Raw genomic sequence first — 17364 nt, 5'->3', positions numbered from 1 at the left:
GAGAGAACCAGGTCAGATGAAAAGAACCAGGAGAGAGCAGTGTTATTGAAGCCAAGGGGTGATGGTGGAGAATATTCAGGAAGACAGATAGTGTTAACAGTTTCAGAGAATCCAAGTAGGATAAAGACTAAGAAAGTGTCATCTAACTTTGCAGTTATAGGGCCATTGGTAATCTTGGAGAAGGCAGTTCCAGTAAAAAATGAACAATGGGAAGCCAGATTGCAAGAGGTTAAGAGAGTTCAGAGGGTTCAAATAGAATAAAGACTGAGAAAACACAATCTAGTTTTGTAGTTATGAGATCATTGGTAATTGGAGAAAAGCAATTTCAGTAAAAATGAAGAATGAGAAGCTACATTAGATTGCAAGAGGCTGAGAAATGAGTGCTGATAGTGAAGGCAGCAAGAGTAGACAGTTTTTTCCAGGAGTATGGGGGATATAGGAACATGCCTTTGGGGAAAGGTCCCTGGCTGAAATATTGGATTCTTAATATCTTTTTTTAAGGTAAATTTGTATTAATATCTTTTTTTTTTTTAGTGAGGCTGTTGGGGTTAAGTGACTTGCCCAGGGCCATCCAGGGCCAGTGCTTTATCCACTGCACCACCTAGCTGCCCCATAAGATGGGTGCAGTGGATAAAGCACTGGCCCTGGATTCAGAAGGTCCTGGGTTCAAATCCAGCCTAAGATACTTGACACTTACTAGCTGTGTGGCCCTGGGCAAGTCACTTAACCCTCATTGCCCCGCAAAAAAAAAAAATCACTTTTTTTTTTAACTGTTTAAATGTTTATTCTGGGGCGGCTAGGTGGCGCAGTGGATAAAGCACCGGCCCTGGATTCAGGAGTTCCTGAGTTCAAATCCGGCCTCAGACACTTGACACTTACTAGCTGTGTGACCCTGGGCAAGTCACTTAACCCCCATTGCCCTGCAAAAACAAAAAACAACAAATGTTTATTCTAAAGCTGCCAGTTTATACATCATACCTTAATGTTTATATAGTTAAGAACCTACTTTTTTACTTCCTATTTTAAAAAAATTTTTTTTAATTAATAAAGTATTTTATTTTTTTCCATTACATGTAAAAATAGTTCTCAATTTTTGTTTATACGACCTTTACAATTTCAGATTTTTCTCCCTCTCTCCCCTCCCTCCCCTCCCTCCCCCCTCCCCTAGACAGCAGGTAATCTGATATAGGTTATATATATACACATAATAACCTTAATCCTATTTCTGCATTAGTCATGTTATAGGAGAAAAAAATCAGAGCAATGATGAAAAACCTCAAAATAGAAAAAAAAACCAACAGCATCAAAAACAAAAGAAATAGTATGGTTCATTCAGCATCTATACTCCACAGTTCTTTTTTTTTTTTTCCTGGATTTGGAGATCCTCTTCCATCACGAGTTCCCTGGAACTCTTCTGTACCATTGCATTGGTGAGAAGAATATAGTCCATCACAGTAGATCAACACTCAATGTTGATGATACTGTGTACAATGTTCTTCTAGTTCTGCTCATCTCACTCATCATCAGCCCACGTAAGACCCTCCAGGTTTCTCTGAACTCCTCCTGCTCATCATTTCTTACAGCACAATAGTATCCCATTGTATTCATATACCACAACTTGTCCAGCCATTCCCCAATTGATGGGTACCCCCTCAACTTCCAATTCCTTGCCACCACGTAAAGAGCAGCTATAAATATTTTTGTACATGTGGGTCCCTTTCCCCCTTCCATGATCTCTTTGGGAAAAAGACCCAAAAGTGGTATTGCTGGGTCAAAGGGTATGCACAGCTTTATCACCCTTTGGGCATAATTCCAAATTGCTCTCCAGAATGGTTGGATCAGTTCACAGCTCCACCAACAATGGATTAGTGTTCCAATTTTTCCACAGCTTCTCCAACATTTATTATTTTCCTTTTTTGTCATTTTAGCCAATCTGATAGGTGTCAGGTGGTACCTCAAAGTTGTTTTTATTTGCATCTCTCTAATCATTAGAGATTTAGAGCATTTTTTCATATGGGAATAGATAGCTTTGGTTTCTTCATCAGAAAACTGCCTGTTCATATCCTTTGACCATTTCTCAATTGGGGAATGACTTGGGTTCTTATAAATTTGATTTAGTTCCCTATATATTTTAGAGATGAGGCCTTTATCAGAAGTACTGGCCTCAAAAATTGTTTCCCAGCTTTCTGCCTCCCTTCTAATTTTGGATGCATTGCTTCTGTTTGTACAAAAAAATTTTTAATTTAATGTAATCAAAATCATCCATTTTGCAAAAAATCACATTTATTGCCAATATATCTCTCCCTATTCCTTCCAGAGAACCATCCATTATAGCAAAAGATGGAGGAAGAGGAAGGAAGAAAAGAAACAGTTTGCAATCAATACATTTAAGAAAGTCTGACCTATAGTCTTCCACCTCAGAAAAGAAGATTCCTTCTCTTATCTCTTCTTTGGAGCCAGGTTTGATGATGATAATTTCACAGCATTTGTTTAAAAATATATTTTTTGTCCTTTCCTTTTACACTATTGTAGTCATCATGTAAATGTTTTTCCTAGTTCTGCCTGCTTCATTTTGCATCAGTTCATATAAAGCTTCTCTTTCTCTGTATTCTTCACATTAACTCTTTCTGATAGTGCAGTAACATTCCTTTACAACCTTGGAGGCAGCTGATGGTGCAGTGGATAGAGCATTGAGCCTGGTGTCAGGATAGACCTGAATTTAAATCTAGCTTCAGACACTTACTAGCTGTGTGACCCTGGGCAAGTCATTTAACCTTTTTTTGTCTCAGTTTTTTTTTAAGTATAAAAAGAGGGCGATAATAGTACATACTTTGCAGAGTTGTGACGATCAAATGTAATATTTGTAAAAAGTGCTTATCGGGGGCAGCTAGGTGGCGCAGTGGATAAAGCACCGGCCCTGGATTCAGGAGTACCTGAGTTCAAATCTGGCCTTAGACACTTGACTAGCTGTGTGACCCTGGGCAAGTCACTTAACCCCCATAGCCCCGCAAAAAAAAGCAAAAACAAAAACAAAAACAAAAGTGCTTATCATAGTGCTTGGCACATAGTAGGTGTTCTATAAATGTTTCATTCCTTCCATTTGGCATGGACACCTAACCCCCCCCTCTGGTGACATTGTATCCTTGGCGCTCTCTCTCCCACCCCCATTGGTCATAGTGAGAAATCAGAATATTTTGTGTTCCTCATTGCCATTTCCAGACTCTCTACAACCATCATTCAGCAACTTCCCTTTAGTTAGTCAGTCAATAAACATTCATTAAGTACTTACTGTGCTCCAGGCACTATGAAAAGTGACTACAGATATAAAGAAAGGCAGAAGAATTCTCAAGGAGCTCACAGTCAAATGGGGGACATAAAACTCAAACAAGTCTTTGCAAATAAGCTATATACAGGAAAATTAGAAATAATTAACAGGGGAAGGGTGCTGGAATTAAGATGAGGAAAGTCTTCTGGTGGTGGTTGGGATTTTAGATGGGACTTGAAGGAAGTCAGGGAAGTCAGGAGGTTGGGATGAGTTAGGGAGAGAGCATTCCAGGCATGGGGGACAGCCAGGGAAAATGCCTAGAGTCCTTGCTGTTCATTCAATCCAAATGTATAACAAAGTCTAGATTCTGGTAGCTGGTACCTATGGACTTCCTTTTTTCTAAAGGAGCTCAGTGTCTGGGTCACAGTCTTCCTTTCCAAACCAACTTATTCCCTTAGTTCTAGGGGACTTCAACCTACATAATGATGGTACCTCTAATACCCTAACTTCCAAGCTCCTCAATAATTAAATGGCCTCCTCTTAAACTTTAATATATGATAAAGAAGTACAAAAGATTCCTCCTTAACTGGGGGGCTCAGTTTAATGTGGTTGCTACTAAATATTCATAGCCATCAAGTTTCCTTCTGAGTACTTCATAGTTGATGAATGAGCCACTTCCTTGAAGGACATGGGACCTTGACTGCTGAGGTCAGTCAACCACAGGGATCCCTCAGTTATACTCTTGAAGTTATATTCCTTCCCGGGCTAGGGAGCAGGCCCACTGGTTGGCCCTATACCCAGAGGGAAGAAGATATAAGCAGAAGGAGGCCCCATCCCCCAAATAAATCGGCTTGCCTAGAAGGACATACTCATGGGACAGCAAGAAGGGAACATTTCTTCTTCTTCTTCTTCTTCTTCTTCTTCTTCTTCTTCTTCTTCTTCTTCTTCTTCTTCTTCTTCTTCTTCTTCTTCTCCTTCTCCTTCTCCTTCTCCTCCTCCTCCTCCTCCTCCTCCTCCTCCTCCTCCTCCTCCTCCTCTTCTTCCTCCTCTTCCCCCTCCTCATCTTCCCAGATCCTGTTCCCCTCCCCCTGGGTCACACAGCTAGCAGTATCTGAGTTCAAGGATTTGAACTCAGGTTCTCCTAACTCCAGGGCTGAACTCAACTTTTTGTATTTAAAAGCATTTTTTCCAAAATACATGTAAAGACAATTTTCAACATTCATTTTTTGAAGGATTTTGAGTTCCACATTTCCCCTCCCCTTCCTCCCCTCCCTTTCCCCAAGAAATCAAGTAATCTAATATAGATTATACATATGCAATCATGTAAAACAGAGTCCCACATTAGTCATGTTGTGAAAGAAGAAACAGAGCAAAAGGACCCCCCCCCCCCCAAAAAAAAAAGTGAAAATAGTATGCTTTGATTTTCATTAAGACTCCATCATTTCTTTCTCTGGATGTGGATAGTATTCCCATCATGAGTTTTTTGGAATTGTCTTGGATCAATCATTGTATTGATGAGAAGAGGTAAGTCTATCATAGCTGATTATCACACAGTGTTGTTGTTACCATGTACAATGTTCTCTTGGTTTTGCTCACTTCATTTTGTATCAGTTCATGTAAGTCTTTCCAGGTTTTTCTGAAATCCTTCTGCTCACTGCTCATCATTTCTTTTTCTTTCTTTTTTTTTTTTTACTTTTTGTGAGGCAATGAGGGTTAAATTACTTGCCAAGGTCACACAGCTAGTAAGTGTCAAGTGTCTGAGGCTGGAATTGAATTCAGGTCCTCCTGAATCCAAGGCCAGTGCTTTATCCACTGTGCCACCTAGCTGCCTCTGCTCATCATTTCTTACAGCACAATAGTATTCCATTACAATCTTTTTTTTTTTTTAAAGTGAGGCAATTGGGGTTAAGTGACTTGCCCAGGGTCACACAGTTAGTGTTAAGTGTCTGAGGCCGGATTTGAACTCAGGTGCTCCTGATTTCAGGGCCAGTGCTCTATCCACTGTGCCACCTAGCTGCCCCTCCATTACAATCATATACAATAACTTCAAACTGAACTTCTTAAGAAAGGAGAAATTAGGATTAGGTTTTGGGGGTTTTTTTTTTTTGGGTGAGGCAATTGGGATTAAGTGATTTGCCCAAGGTCACACAGCTAGTAAGTGTCAAGTGTCTGAGGTCGGATTTGAACTCAGGTCCTCCTGACTCCAGGGCCAGTGCTCTATCCACTGCACCACCTAGCTGCCCTTGTCACATAGGATTGTAAAGTTTATAAACCTGTGAGACATTAGTGCTGGTGATATTATCCTGGCCTTACATGGAGGGTAACTTACTTAAGCTCAATTTATGGGATCACAAGATTTAAAATTAGAAGGGACCTTGGAAATTGTAGCCTAACCCTTTCCAAAATTTGACAGATGAGAAATCTGAAACCTAGAAAGTTATGAGTAATTTGCCCAAAATAGCAGAACTAAGAAATTCTGACTCCAAAATCCAAGGCTCTTTCTCACTATGTGCAAGGCTGCTTCTTTACTCATATGAGCAAAAGCAGACATCAAAAAACCTGGGAAGTGTTCAAGGGCTGGTGAGCCTTGTTAATGTGTGGCACATGTAGCCCACAACACTCTCCTGCAGTTGGAATCAGATTAAAATGAAATTGGGAAATAGTTAACAAAATAAATAAAAATATGACAAAACCTAGATAATATTACATTTTAAAACTTAATTTATGACCACAGGGATCCTCACATATGGATTTAGTGGCCTCTGTCTCTATTGGAGTTTGACACCACTGATGTAGGGTTTGTGATGGGGAGTAGTGTGAGAGAAGTTTGGAATGATGGGTTGAAGGTAAATTGTAGAGGGCCTTGAATATCCTGTTAAGGAGTTTGTAGTTTATCACCTAGACCTGTGCATTTGGAATCTAGAAATGGTACCTCTTGACGGGCAGAAGTAAACATAAGGCAATCAATGTTTTTATTGCTGATCAATGAGTTTAATAGTAAGAAGGAATGTAGTCTCAATACTTTATTGGCACTATGTATTGCATATTGTATTTAACTTTTGTGCCAAAGAGGATCTTGGGAGTTCGATGGGATTCTTTTCCCTAGCCTCTAGAAATTCCAGCGGTTTTTCTTGGGGGTGTTAGGGGAAGAGTTCTTGAAATATGTTTCGAGGATAAGGGCATACAATAAGCATGAGTTAAAAGGGATTTTTAAAATCCTAAATTAGATAGTTGTCTGGGACTAGTGGAACACAATCAGTACTAGACAAAGGGAAGGCAAGGGGGTAGAGTCAATTATGCAGGGTTAAGTGACTTTTCCAGGGTTACAAGCTAGTATCTGAGGCCAGATTTGAATTGAACATTCTATCCACTGTTCTACCTAGCTGCCCATTCTCCATAAGGAGAGGAACTTTTTAAAGTGCCAAAGGTTTACTGCTTGCTCATCAAGTTGATTGGGGGTCCCCCTTCCCAAACCCAGAACTTGAACATACCCCAGATATAGTCTGATTATAGTCCAAGTACAGCAAAATTATCACTTCTCTTATGGACACTTATTAAGTACTTACTATGTATCAAGCAGCAAGTAGACTCATCTTTCTGAGTTCAAATCGTGCCTCAGACACTTACTAGCTGGGTGACCTCGGGCACTTAACCCTTAATCCTGTTTGCCACAATTTCCTCATCTGTAAAATGAGTTGGAATTGGAAAAGGCAAACCACTCCAGTATCTTTGCCAAGAAAACCCCATTTGGGATCAGGAAGAGTCAGATACTAAAGAACAAAACAACAACAAAAAAATATATGAAACATTGTGCTCTGTAGTGGAGAGACAAACACAAAAGATTGTGAGCTCATTAGCTCCTTGAGGGCAGGAATAGTCTTTTTTTTTTTTAAGATTTCTTTGTTTGTTTTTGCTTTGTTTCTTTGCGGGGCAATGAGGGTTAAGTGACTTGCCCAGGGTCACACAGCTAGTAAGTGTCAAGTTTCTGAGGCCAGATTTGAACTCAGGTACTCCTGAATCCAGGGCCAGTGCTCTATCCACTGGGCCACCTAGCTGCCCCCAGGAATAGTCTTTTGCATCCTTTTTGTATCCCGAGGAGTAGCTTAAATAATGTTGACCGAAAACTAAGCCCTACTCTTGATGACCCTGTGTTCTCCTGGGAGGAAACTACACAAATAAGCAAGAGGGGGAGAAGGCCACAAACAAATCAGAAAAGGCCTCTTGAAGAAGGTGGTCCTTGAGTTGAACCTTGAAGGGAACTGTAGGTTCCAAGAGAGAAGTGAAGAGAAAATATGGTAGCACCTTCCACGGAAATAGGAACCGGATAAAGGTAAGAGGGTGAGTTGACTCACTTTCTTTATCTGTAAAATGGGAACGAAAACACATGTAGCGCCTGGCTCCTGGGATTGTTATGAGAACCACATTTGTAAAACATCTGTAAAAGTCACAAAAGCACAGCAATCGGCTGGAATATTACATAGGCCTCCTGTGTCTGAGCTGTGATCCTTGACACAAGGGAAAGCGCCAGCCCTGACTCGTAGTCTGGGGACTCCTGCGTCGGGTGCTCGTGCCTCTCAATAACATCTTCTCCCAGCTTCCTCCTAGAACCAGAGAAATACACACGGCATGCTCTTTCCTAGGAAGGTGGGGAAGGACTTAGAACAGTCCATGCACTCTGTCGGTCTGGGGCTGAGGGAAGTATCCAGGATCAGTCCAGTTAGTAGCGTCGGAGAGAACAATTTTGAGCCAACTCAGTAATGGGTCTAGAAGCAGGGGAAAGTCCACATTGAATATCAGGAAAAGGGATGTTTTCTCCGCGTCTATAAGTATGTCGCAGACCTTCATAGAGGTTAAAAAACAAACAAAAAAAACCCAAACTTAAATAACTCGAGCTTCCCCTAGGGAGTTGGTTAAGTCCTAGGCTCACCTCTCTCGCTTGAAAAAGCGTCTTGAGTTGATCTTGGCGCAGGGCCTTCTGGGTGATGTGGTTTCCTTTGAGCCTACTTCTCCATTGGCTGAGGCAGTCCAGGGACAACATTTCCCAGCAGGCTTCGGAGGGCCGTGACTCGGTTACGAAGGAGGAGGGTCCATTTGTTCTCTTTTTCTTACAGTGTGCGCTAGGTCTCAGCTGCTGCGGCGCTGGCCAATAGGAAGGCGCGGAGCCCCGCGCTCCCCGTCCTCTGATTGGAAGATTCAGACTCAAAAGTCCGCTTTCAAATCTTTAACGGGTAGCGGGTTGAGTTGCTGCGGCCGGAGGGGTATAGCAGCGGCTGTACCCACTGGAGGTGAGTGGTAGTGGTTTCTAGTCCCCGTCGTCCCCTCCGTTACGTTCCAGCGTTAGTCCCCCTCGCTCTCTTCGGAGCCCCCCAGCCTCCCGAGGGACTCTGGGGGCGCTGGCTGTAGTGGAGGCCGCCTAGTTTCCCATGGCTTCTCCCCGGTCTCGCCCGTAGAGCTGGAGGTCTGGGTGGGCCTCGTTCCCTACCCTCCTTCTTTTTTATCCTCTTCTCCTTTTTCGGGAGACACGATGATGGCACAGTTGAGGGGTCCAGCCGCCGCCTCTGGTATAACAACAGCAGCTTCCGTTTTATTGCGCTTTCGTCATTGCAGCCCCAGAAGTTGGGAGAGAGGAGGCGTCACTGTCCCTCTTGTACCATTGCGGCACCCACGTCAGGCCCCGGGGGGGGGGGGGGGGGAGGAAATTACCGACCCTAGATCACTCAATTACTGAGACCTAGAAGTGGAACTCAGGTTTTCTGATTCCCAAGAATGGGGGTGGGTGGTTTGTTTTGTGTTGTTTTCTCACATTTATTTAAGGGGTTTGTTTACAAAGCAATTTTCCTTCTACTACCCTACTCTTTGGGTTGTTAAATATCGTTCCAGTTTTACACATGGGAGAAACTAGGGCTCAGCCCGGCGAAGTGATTTTCCCCAAAGTCATCAGTTTTGCAGACATTAAGTACCTAGTATGTCCACAGCCCCTTGGTAGGGAGTGGTGTTGCAGAAAACGTTTGTTTCTGTGGAAAGTGTATTTATTTGGAGTCGAAGGAATTGGGTGTGACTCTCTGCTCTGATATTTAAAACCTCTGATATGAGCTAGTCCCTTTGTCTCTCGGCCTCAGTTTCTTTATCTGTAAAACTAAGGGAGATGGGACTGGATGATGTCCAGGATCTATTCTAGCTTTAAATCTATGATTGGTCCTCAAGGAACTTGCTTTCTCTTGGGCAGACTAGAACATGTACATAGATGAGTGAGAGTAGTAAAAGACTACTAACAAGTAGGTAGAGCTGGGAACCAGTTAGTAGTTCCCAAGTTGGCACTCTAACCTATCTTTTCCGAATCTATTGATATTCTTTCCACTAGGAACAGAGAGCATTCTTATTCTAAACCATACCTTAGAGAGGGAGTCATTTTGGCAGAGTCAAAAGCTCTTGTCAGTTACTACCCATGTGTCCTTGGATTGGACATTTAACCTCTGGGCCTTAAGTGTCATCTCTAAAATGAGGGGGTTTACACTAGAATCCCTTCGAAGTTCTTCCTAGCTCTAAGTGAATTAACCAGTCACACAGCTAGGTCTTGTAGTGAGTGCTCCTATCCACATGATGTAGTTTGGAAGAAAAATCAGATTTGCGGTTGGGAGACCTGTGTAAAGTTTAAAGCATTAAAATAAAAACTGTAAGTCAGTCAACAAATATTGATTCATCACTTACTATGTATCAGACACCTTTGTAAGCCCTAGAGATCAATTTAGTGCTTTTTTGTATGGCATCACTTCTGACTTCATTCTTTTATATTGATGTTACATCTTCTTCCCTTGCACAGCTTGTTACTGCTTTCCCAGTTCCTGGTTATTCAGAGGATGAGAATAGACCTCCATTCCCCAGTGCTTTTCCTAGGATGCTTCTTTTGTTTAGGTGATAATATTCAAATACCTATTCTGGAAGGAATGGACTTTCCTTCTCTTGAAGTGTACCCATTGCATTTTTCTTATTCATCATTGTAGGCTGGGCCTCCTATGTTCTAGATACTCTGGGACTATAGAAACATGAAATATGACGGCTGCTCCAAAGGAGCTTCCTTTCTATTTAGGGGTATACAAAACATTTTGAGACCAGAATAAGTTAGTTTCTTTTATGTCTTTCAAGGAACCTTGAATGATTTTGATGTATAGATGGGAGACATCTTGTTGGGAAAGAAACTTTAAGGTGCTGGCTGCTTTGTTCTCGGGTTCAATTTTTTTTTTTTTTACGATCAACAGACAGTAAGCACTTTGAATGACGTCTTGTATTCTCTACATCCTAAAGACTGTTCATGATGGTAAAGATGTGGTCTATTGTGCTATATAACCAAAGTCTGCCCATTTCCTACTAAAAGCCTTCAGTGAGGATGATCTGTGTGTATGGAGTCTCATAAAGATTTTGTATAGCTGTGAGACAAGTAGTGCAGTCTCTTATGTGTTGAAAATATCATCCAGAAAGTAATGGAGGCATGCATGGTGAGTGTGAGCAGGTTTATAAAAGTCATCAATGATGAAGAAGAGCAGGAGTCATAGGAATAAAGGAAGTCATCAGGAAAATGTAGGACAGAAAAAAATATGAGCTGATCATATTAAGGACAGTTGGACAGCCCAATTGTTCAACTGGTATCCTTTTTGATATGAAGAAAAAGCAAGCAAAGTCTCCGGCCTATGCGTATCTCAGTCTAATGGGAGAACATAGATAAGAACCACATAATATAGGCTGGCATGAATGGTTTAGGATCTGTGTTGTTGGAAGGAACATCCAATGAATGTGATTATAGAAGCATCTTATTATAAAGTAGTTTATCATTTAGTGCTGTATTGTATGGTACATGCTATAGGGCCTAGTACTAACTAGGAGAGAGCTGCCTAGAGAACTTAAGAGGAAGTAGTGAATTCTCTGTCAATAGTGGTCTTCAAGCTGAGCCAGAAGAACACTTTTTTGAGAGCTATAGAGATATTTGATGCTTCAGGTATGGATTGAACTATCTGACTTCTCATCATTGAGGGATAGAGTAACTTTCAGAATGCTTTCATAGAGAGGATGGAACTTTTTTTTTGATAACTATATTTCAATATAATTGGTTTCCTTTGTAATCTTACGTAATTTAGTTTTATTCATTTAAAAGCATTTTTCTGAGAAAGGGTCCATAGACGCCTCACTAGGCTGCTAAAGGCGCTCATGATAAAAAAAAAGGGTTAAGAAGAAGGATTCCCCTTATCCCTCTTTTCTGTGGGATAAGGGGTTAAGAAGGGTTAGATAGAAGAGAGAGAAAAAATGAGGGGAATAAGCATACTTTATGCCCTGGGACTCTCTCTTAACTACTGTCCAATGGACTAGTGTTTAGACTTTGTCCTCATTATGATTGAAATAACCACTTGATTATATCCAGCCATTTTGGAAAGTTGTCTTAAACTTCTGTTTGAATTAATTTGGATTAAGAACAGAGTAGCTTTCCTTCACTATAGATCCAGCCTTAGATTCATCAGTTCAACCTTCATGAAATTGACTTCTCACCTCATTAAAAAGGGAGACTTCCAATAGAAATTCTTTGTTGTCTTTTTTTGGAACAAGTAGTTAATTCCTTTTTGAAATGAACACAGTTCTTGAAAATTTCTGTATTGGCCAGAGCTGAGGGAGATACCTCTAGCACCATTGATTTCTACCCAGGATCTCAGATATGGGTAGGTGTTAATTCATTAATATGAAAGAGTTCACTCCATTAATGAAACAAGAATCTGTGATAATCCAAGTTAAAGAAGGTGACTTGTCACCAGGGAATACATATCATCTTGTAAAGGGGATCCATAGAGTATTACTCTGCACTAAGGAATTATAAATTGAGAGAAACATGAAAAGATCTGTATGAATTGATGCAGAGTAAAATAAATAGAACGAAATAAAAATATACACAATGAAATAAAATATGCAATGTATAATGTAATAATATCCAGCAATGTGAATGAAAAAACTACTAAAAGGAATTTGAACTTTGAATAATTGAAAAGCCAGTGAAAGTTCTGGGAGCAGATGGTGAAACACACATTAGGACCTCATCTTCCTTCACCTAGGGTTTCCCTTCTCTTCCCCCGAGAATTGTCAGCAAATCGCCATAACCAATAACAAACTTGGAAAGGGTGAAGGGTGTGTTGATGTGTTAATGGACTGCTTTTTTGTTCTTCTCTTCTTTGTGACTCCTTTCCCAGCCACTGCTCTCCCATTGTCTTTCTACATTATTAGAACTAGCTTCTTAGGGGCTGGGACAGGCTCTCTTTATATTTGTATCCTTGTACTTGGCAGGTTGTAAGAGCTTAACGATGGTTTTCATTCATTCATCTTGGCAGTCTTGCCAGGGACTTGGGTACTGACCTTCTTACAGCTTTTCCTTCTGCATCATCTCCCTTGGCTTCCCTCATTCAGAAGTGTCTCTACATAAGAGGTGGATCTCTTTGAGAGTATGGTAATCCACTAACATTTCTTTAGTGCATTAAGGTATACAGAGTACTAGTATTTAAAACAGCTCCCAAAGGGAGGTGTGAGTATTATCTTTACTTTATTGCTGGAGATCATAGAGTCAGGGAAGTTAGGGGACTTGCCAGGATTATGTAACTAGTAAGCACCAGATGTCCTGATTCCAAGAACATTGATTTTTTTTTTCTTGATATACCAGGCTGCTAAAAAAGCCTGTTCTTTCCATTTTCACCATTTAGAGATTGCAAAAGTGCAAAGCTATTGCTGTAATAATGCTAGCAACATTTTTTTCACAGAATGAAATATTAACTCATTAGATTGTCACTGTTTCTTAAACCCTCTCTAGGATTTTTGTCCAACCATCCACTCTGGGTTTTTGCCTCCTGTTTGCTATCTGTTCCTTCTCTCCCTACCTCTTTTACCCCATCTGGTTACCTTAAGACTAGAAGAACTTATACCCATGCCAAGTCCTACTTGTTTCTTCTAGGACGGCTGTTGGCAGAAGGTTGCATTCCAGTCTTTCAGATAATTTGGGAGAGGTGGGAAAGTTACACTGGGCTTTCAGTCTCAGCCTGTGGGCAAGTGGACCCGCAGACTGACAGGTAAGCTGGAGACTAGGGTCTGTTCCTAGAGTGAAATGCACAGAAAAGAGGGATAAGGGGAAAATAAGTTAATTTGATAATCTCAAAGTTTGTTGCTAACTTTTATATGAAGAGAGGTAAGAAAATAGTTGATATTACTACCTATAATGTGTTTGGACAGACAGCTGAACCAGTGGATTTGGGAAGAGGGTTCAGGGAGAATGCACTGCTTACCCAGAGGGCTCAGGGAGAATACACTGCCTACCCAGACTAGGTGTCCCAGCTAGCTCGTGTTAGAGTAAATTGGAAAAGGTTGATAAACACTTTAAAAAAAAAATTTTTTTTAACACTTTTTTTTTTTAAGGCAATGCTACTAATTTAAGCAAAATGAACTAATTTTTGAAGGAAAATAGCAGGTGCATAATCATACAATCAGACTATAGAGCTGTCAGGGACCTCATAAAAGTCTGAATTACCGTCAGTTTTCTCATCTTATTTAGTCCAGGTCCTTTTTTATATAGATGAGACAATTTGAGATTCAGAAAAGGAAAGTGTTAGTGGTAGACTTAGTTGTCCTTGTCTTCCTGATCCTTTCTGTTATATCTAATCTTTAGTTTTCTTGGAGTTGGGGGATGGCATGGTTATTTAAAAACACACACACATACTAAATAAGTTCTTATGAATGGAATGTTAGTTCAATTGAATTTAATGTTATTTTGAGATTTCTTTTGGTATTTTTGTTTTGCCTCTTAAGTCTCTTGAAGAGTTTATTCTCATAGATTATTAAAGCTCACCCTAAGCAGTTGTTCATTCAATATCAACTTGGTACTTTTCTTCATTTCTAGTGAGTCCTGAAACCAGAAAATTTGTTACTCTGAGTACCAGTATCATCAATTTCTATTCAGGACCCAAGGCTTGACTAAAAGTGGACTGTTATTCATAGAATTCTGGAGGTAATGGTCTGTCCCCCCAAGGGAAATTAGGATCTCAGAATTTGTTTTCTCTTTATGGCATTATTTGGAGGTTTTTTGGAGTGATTGAGTGGGGAGCTCCAACAGGTTACTACCTTTCCTCCGCCATCTTGGTTTCACACCCACTTGTTTTCTCCTTAAGAGGAAACTTCTTACTTTTTAAGGATAACATATAATGTAGCTTAGAAGGGGTGGAGTGAAAGAAATATTGGGAATATTGTGTTTACTTCATGTTTCTTGACAGTGATGGATTAAAACAAGTGTTCTTGTGTCCTGTGCTGACTTCTGGGTGTTTGGACGCTGGGGGATTGTCATTGGATTTAAAATTGACCCAATTTTGGAAGCTTCTTAGATCTGTTTCTGTAAACAGATCTGGTTTCAACAACGAAGAAGTTAGCAAACTTAAATGTGGAAACACAAAGTCCATTAAACTTCCTTCAGACTTACTCTGTGACTTTGATTAACAGTTAAGACTGCACGCTGGATTATGTTGCCATTTACTGGCTCCTGCTAATCCCTTATGTACAAGAAAAAAATATGTAGGTGTTTTCTCCCTGGGCATGATGAAAATAACTTGACTCCATTTAACTTGTGGTGCTGTAACTAGATCTCTCCTCCCTTGTGAAGGGAGGCAGGGGTGTCCCTCGGGAAATGGCACTAATAGGACTGCCCGTGGCACGGTTATTGGTACTTGCTATCTAATTTCTTTTCCTAGATTATTTTGCTAACTTTGACTTACCCCCAAGAAATGATCTTCACCTGCTACTCACAAAACTTGAACCATTTCATGATTTACATGATTTATTTTCTTTTAAGATTTTAAATGGCAAAGTTAGTTGAGAATCTTATCTTAAAGCCCCTTATTTGCTGGGGTACTTTATTATTTCAGTTTCAAAACACAGAAGAAAGTAATCTTTTGAAAGCAAGTCAATGTCTAAAGTTTTGACTCCCCGTTTTGCCTACTGCATCATGGCATTTAATTTACAATCTTCCCTCATGGAACTGAGGCCAGCATAATTTGACAAGCTGGATGGAGGCTAGGGAGCATATAAGTCTGTTTGTTTTTCTTAGAGGATTGCAGCTACTTGACCACTGTCTCAACACTGCTTAGAATGTACTATCCTTGCAACTACCTTCCTTCCACAACCTGTACCATTTGATTTATGGAACTTGTCAAGTCTAGTCTATTTTTAGATGGAGAGTGAAGAGAGACAGGAGGCTGTTAGTGGCTGATATCAGGGATACGTGGAAATTGGGGGATTATGTTGCAACTTCTGCAATTCTTTTTTTTGGGGGGGTAAGGCAATGAGGGTTAAGTGACTTGCCCAGGGTCACACAGCTAGTAAGTGTCAAGTGTCTGAGGCTGGATTTGAACTCAGCTCCTCCTGACTCCAGGACCTGTGCTCTATCCACTGTGCACCTAGCTGCCCCTCTGTAATTCTTTCTTAAAAATACTTATTTTTCTGGTTCTTCTTTTCCCATCAATCCACTGAAGCCCATGCAGAAGCTTAAAGTTTGTTGGAAACCCATGAACTTTACAACTCACTAATGTTTTCTTTTTTGCCACGGGCTTTAAACACTTATAGGTGCTCATTACTCATAAAGTTGCAGGAATTGTGGTAATAGGTAGCAGCAAAAGGAACAGAATTATAAATATACAGTTCTAATCAGGGACCAGATTTTCAACAAATATTTGAGCATGTTGTGGGCAAAGTACTGTGCTAGGCATTCTAGGTGCCATATCTAAAGACGTATGAAGAAGACATGTTATCGTCATGAAACTTAAAGTCTGACAGAGAGAGGACTATTAAGTTTTAAACTGTGTGTTGCCAGATCATAAGCACAATAGAAGTTCATGGAATGGAATGTGATCTCATTGGCTGGTGATCATGGATTTAGAGCTGGTCCAGGGCTTTAGTACAGCTAGGTCATCTAGACCAATCCCCTCATTTCAAAGATGAAGAAATAGACCCGGAGAGGTTTAGTCATTTGCCCAAGGTCACAAAAGGACTAAGTCTTAGAACTGGGCTTTGAACTCATATCATCTGCCTCCAAACCCATTTCTCTTTCCACTCTACCAGCCTACTTATGTGCTCATTACAGGCTGGGATACTCAAGAAGGCTGAAGGAGGAGCTGTGGGACTTGAACTGGGCTTTGAAGAATGGATGCTCTTCAGGGAGGGTCACGTTTTGGGTAGGAGGAATAACGGAAGTGAAGCCATAAGCAAAATGTAAGCAGGTGGGACTGTCTATTCCCATCCTTGTTACAGGAAATATTGAGAACGTAGATTTGTCACTAAAGAAGGCTGCTTCTTGGGGAGGATGAAGGCTAAGTAATGAGGCTGTAATCTAATTGGTGGAGGCCCAGAGAGCCTGCACTTGATGTAAAAGGGGGCCTGTTACAGGTTCTTGGTCAGGAGAATGATGAATGTTAGGTACTTTCAAGTGAACAGGTGTTTACTAAGCTCCTCTGTGCCTTCTACACCAGGCATGGGGGGGGGGGAGTGCTGGGTTCCTTTAGGTAGCCTACATTCACACCCTCATACTGCTGACAATTGAACATCAAGATAAAAACAGATGTCATTTCTTGAGTACTGTGGACAAGAATGATGATTCTGGTGTTTTGATACTTGTTTTTGGAGCATTTTGTCTTATTTCTTGCATTTTTTAAAACAATTTTTTGTTATTTCTTGCATTTTATCGACAGAAGTGCCACCCTAAAGTTATTTCTAGAATATCTCCTGAAAGAAAAGATTTGAGGTGATTGTGGAGGCATATAAAACCATTTATTTGGAGCCTCAACCTTAGACACATCTAGTCTAATTGTTTTATTTGACAGATGAGGAAACTGAGGTTCTGGGAGGGAAAATGGCCTTGCCCAAGTTAGTGGCAGAACTCAGAGTATGATTCTTCTGTTTAGGGCTCTTTATACTACATTGTGCCTTTTGAGGTATTTTTGTGACTCGCATTCACTTTAAATCATTTGTATTCTCCATGGTAGTTGGTGTTGAATCTTGTAAGCTTTCAAAGCATAGGAAAGCGTTTCTGCTTTCACACC

General features: G+C 40.7%; 1 protein-coding gene across 1 annotated transcript in view; it reads left to right on the top strand.

Annotated features, from left to right (window-relative positions):
* Positions 1-8367: 8367 nt before the first annotated feature.
* Positions 8368-17364, top strand: part of TPX2 (TPX2 microtubule nucleation factor) — a 64453-nt gene continuing 55456 nt past the window's right edge. The window contains 1 exon segment of the mRNA XM_043980799.1: positions 8368-8550. The gene's annotated coding sequence lies outside the window, so the exon portion shown is untranslated.

The sequence above is a fragment of the Dromiciops gliroides genome, chromosome 2 (genome assembly GCF_019393635.1).
Source record: "Dromiciops gliroides isolate mDroGli1 chromosome 2, mDroGli1.pri, whole genome shotgun sequence".
Lineage (NCBI taxonomy): Eukaryota > Metazoa > Chordata > Mammalia > Microbiotheria > Microbiotheriidae > Dromiciops > Dromiciops gliroides.
Note: the sequence above shows the minus strand (reverse complement) of the source record. Positions and strands in the feature narration are given on the sequence as shown.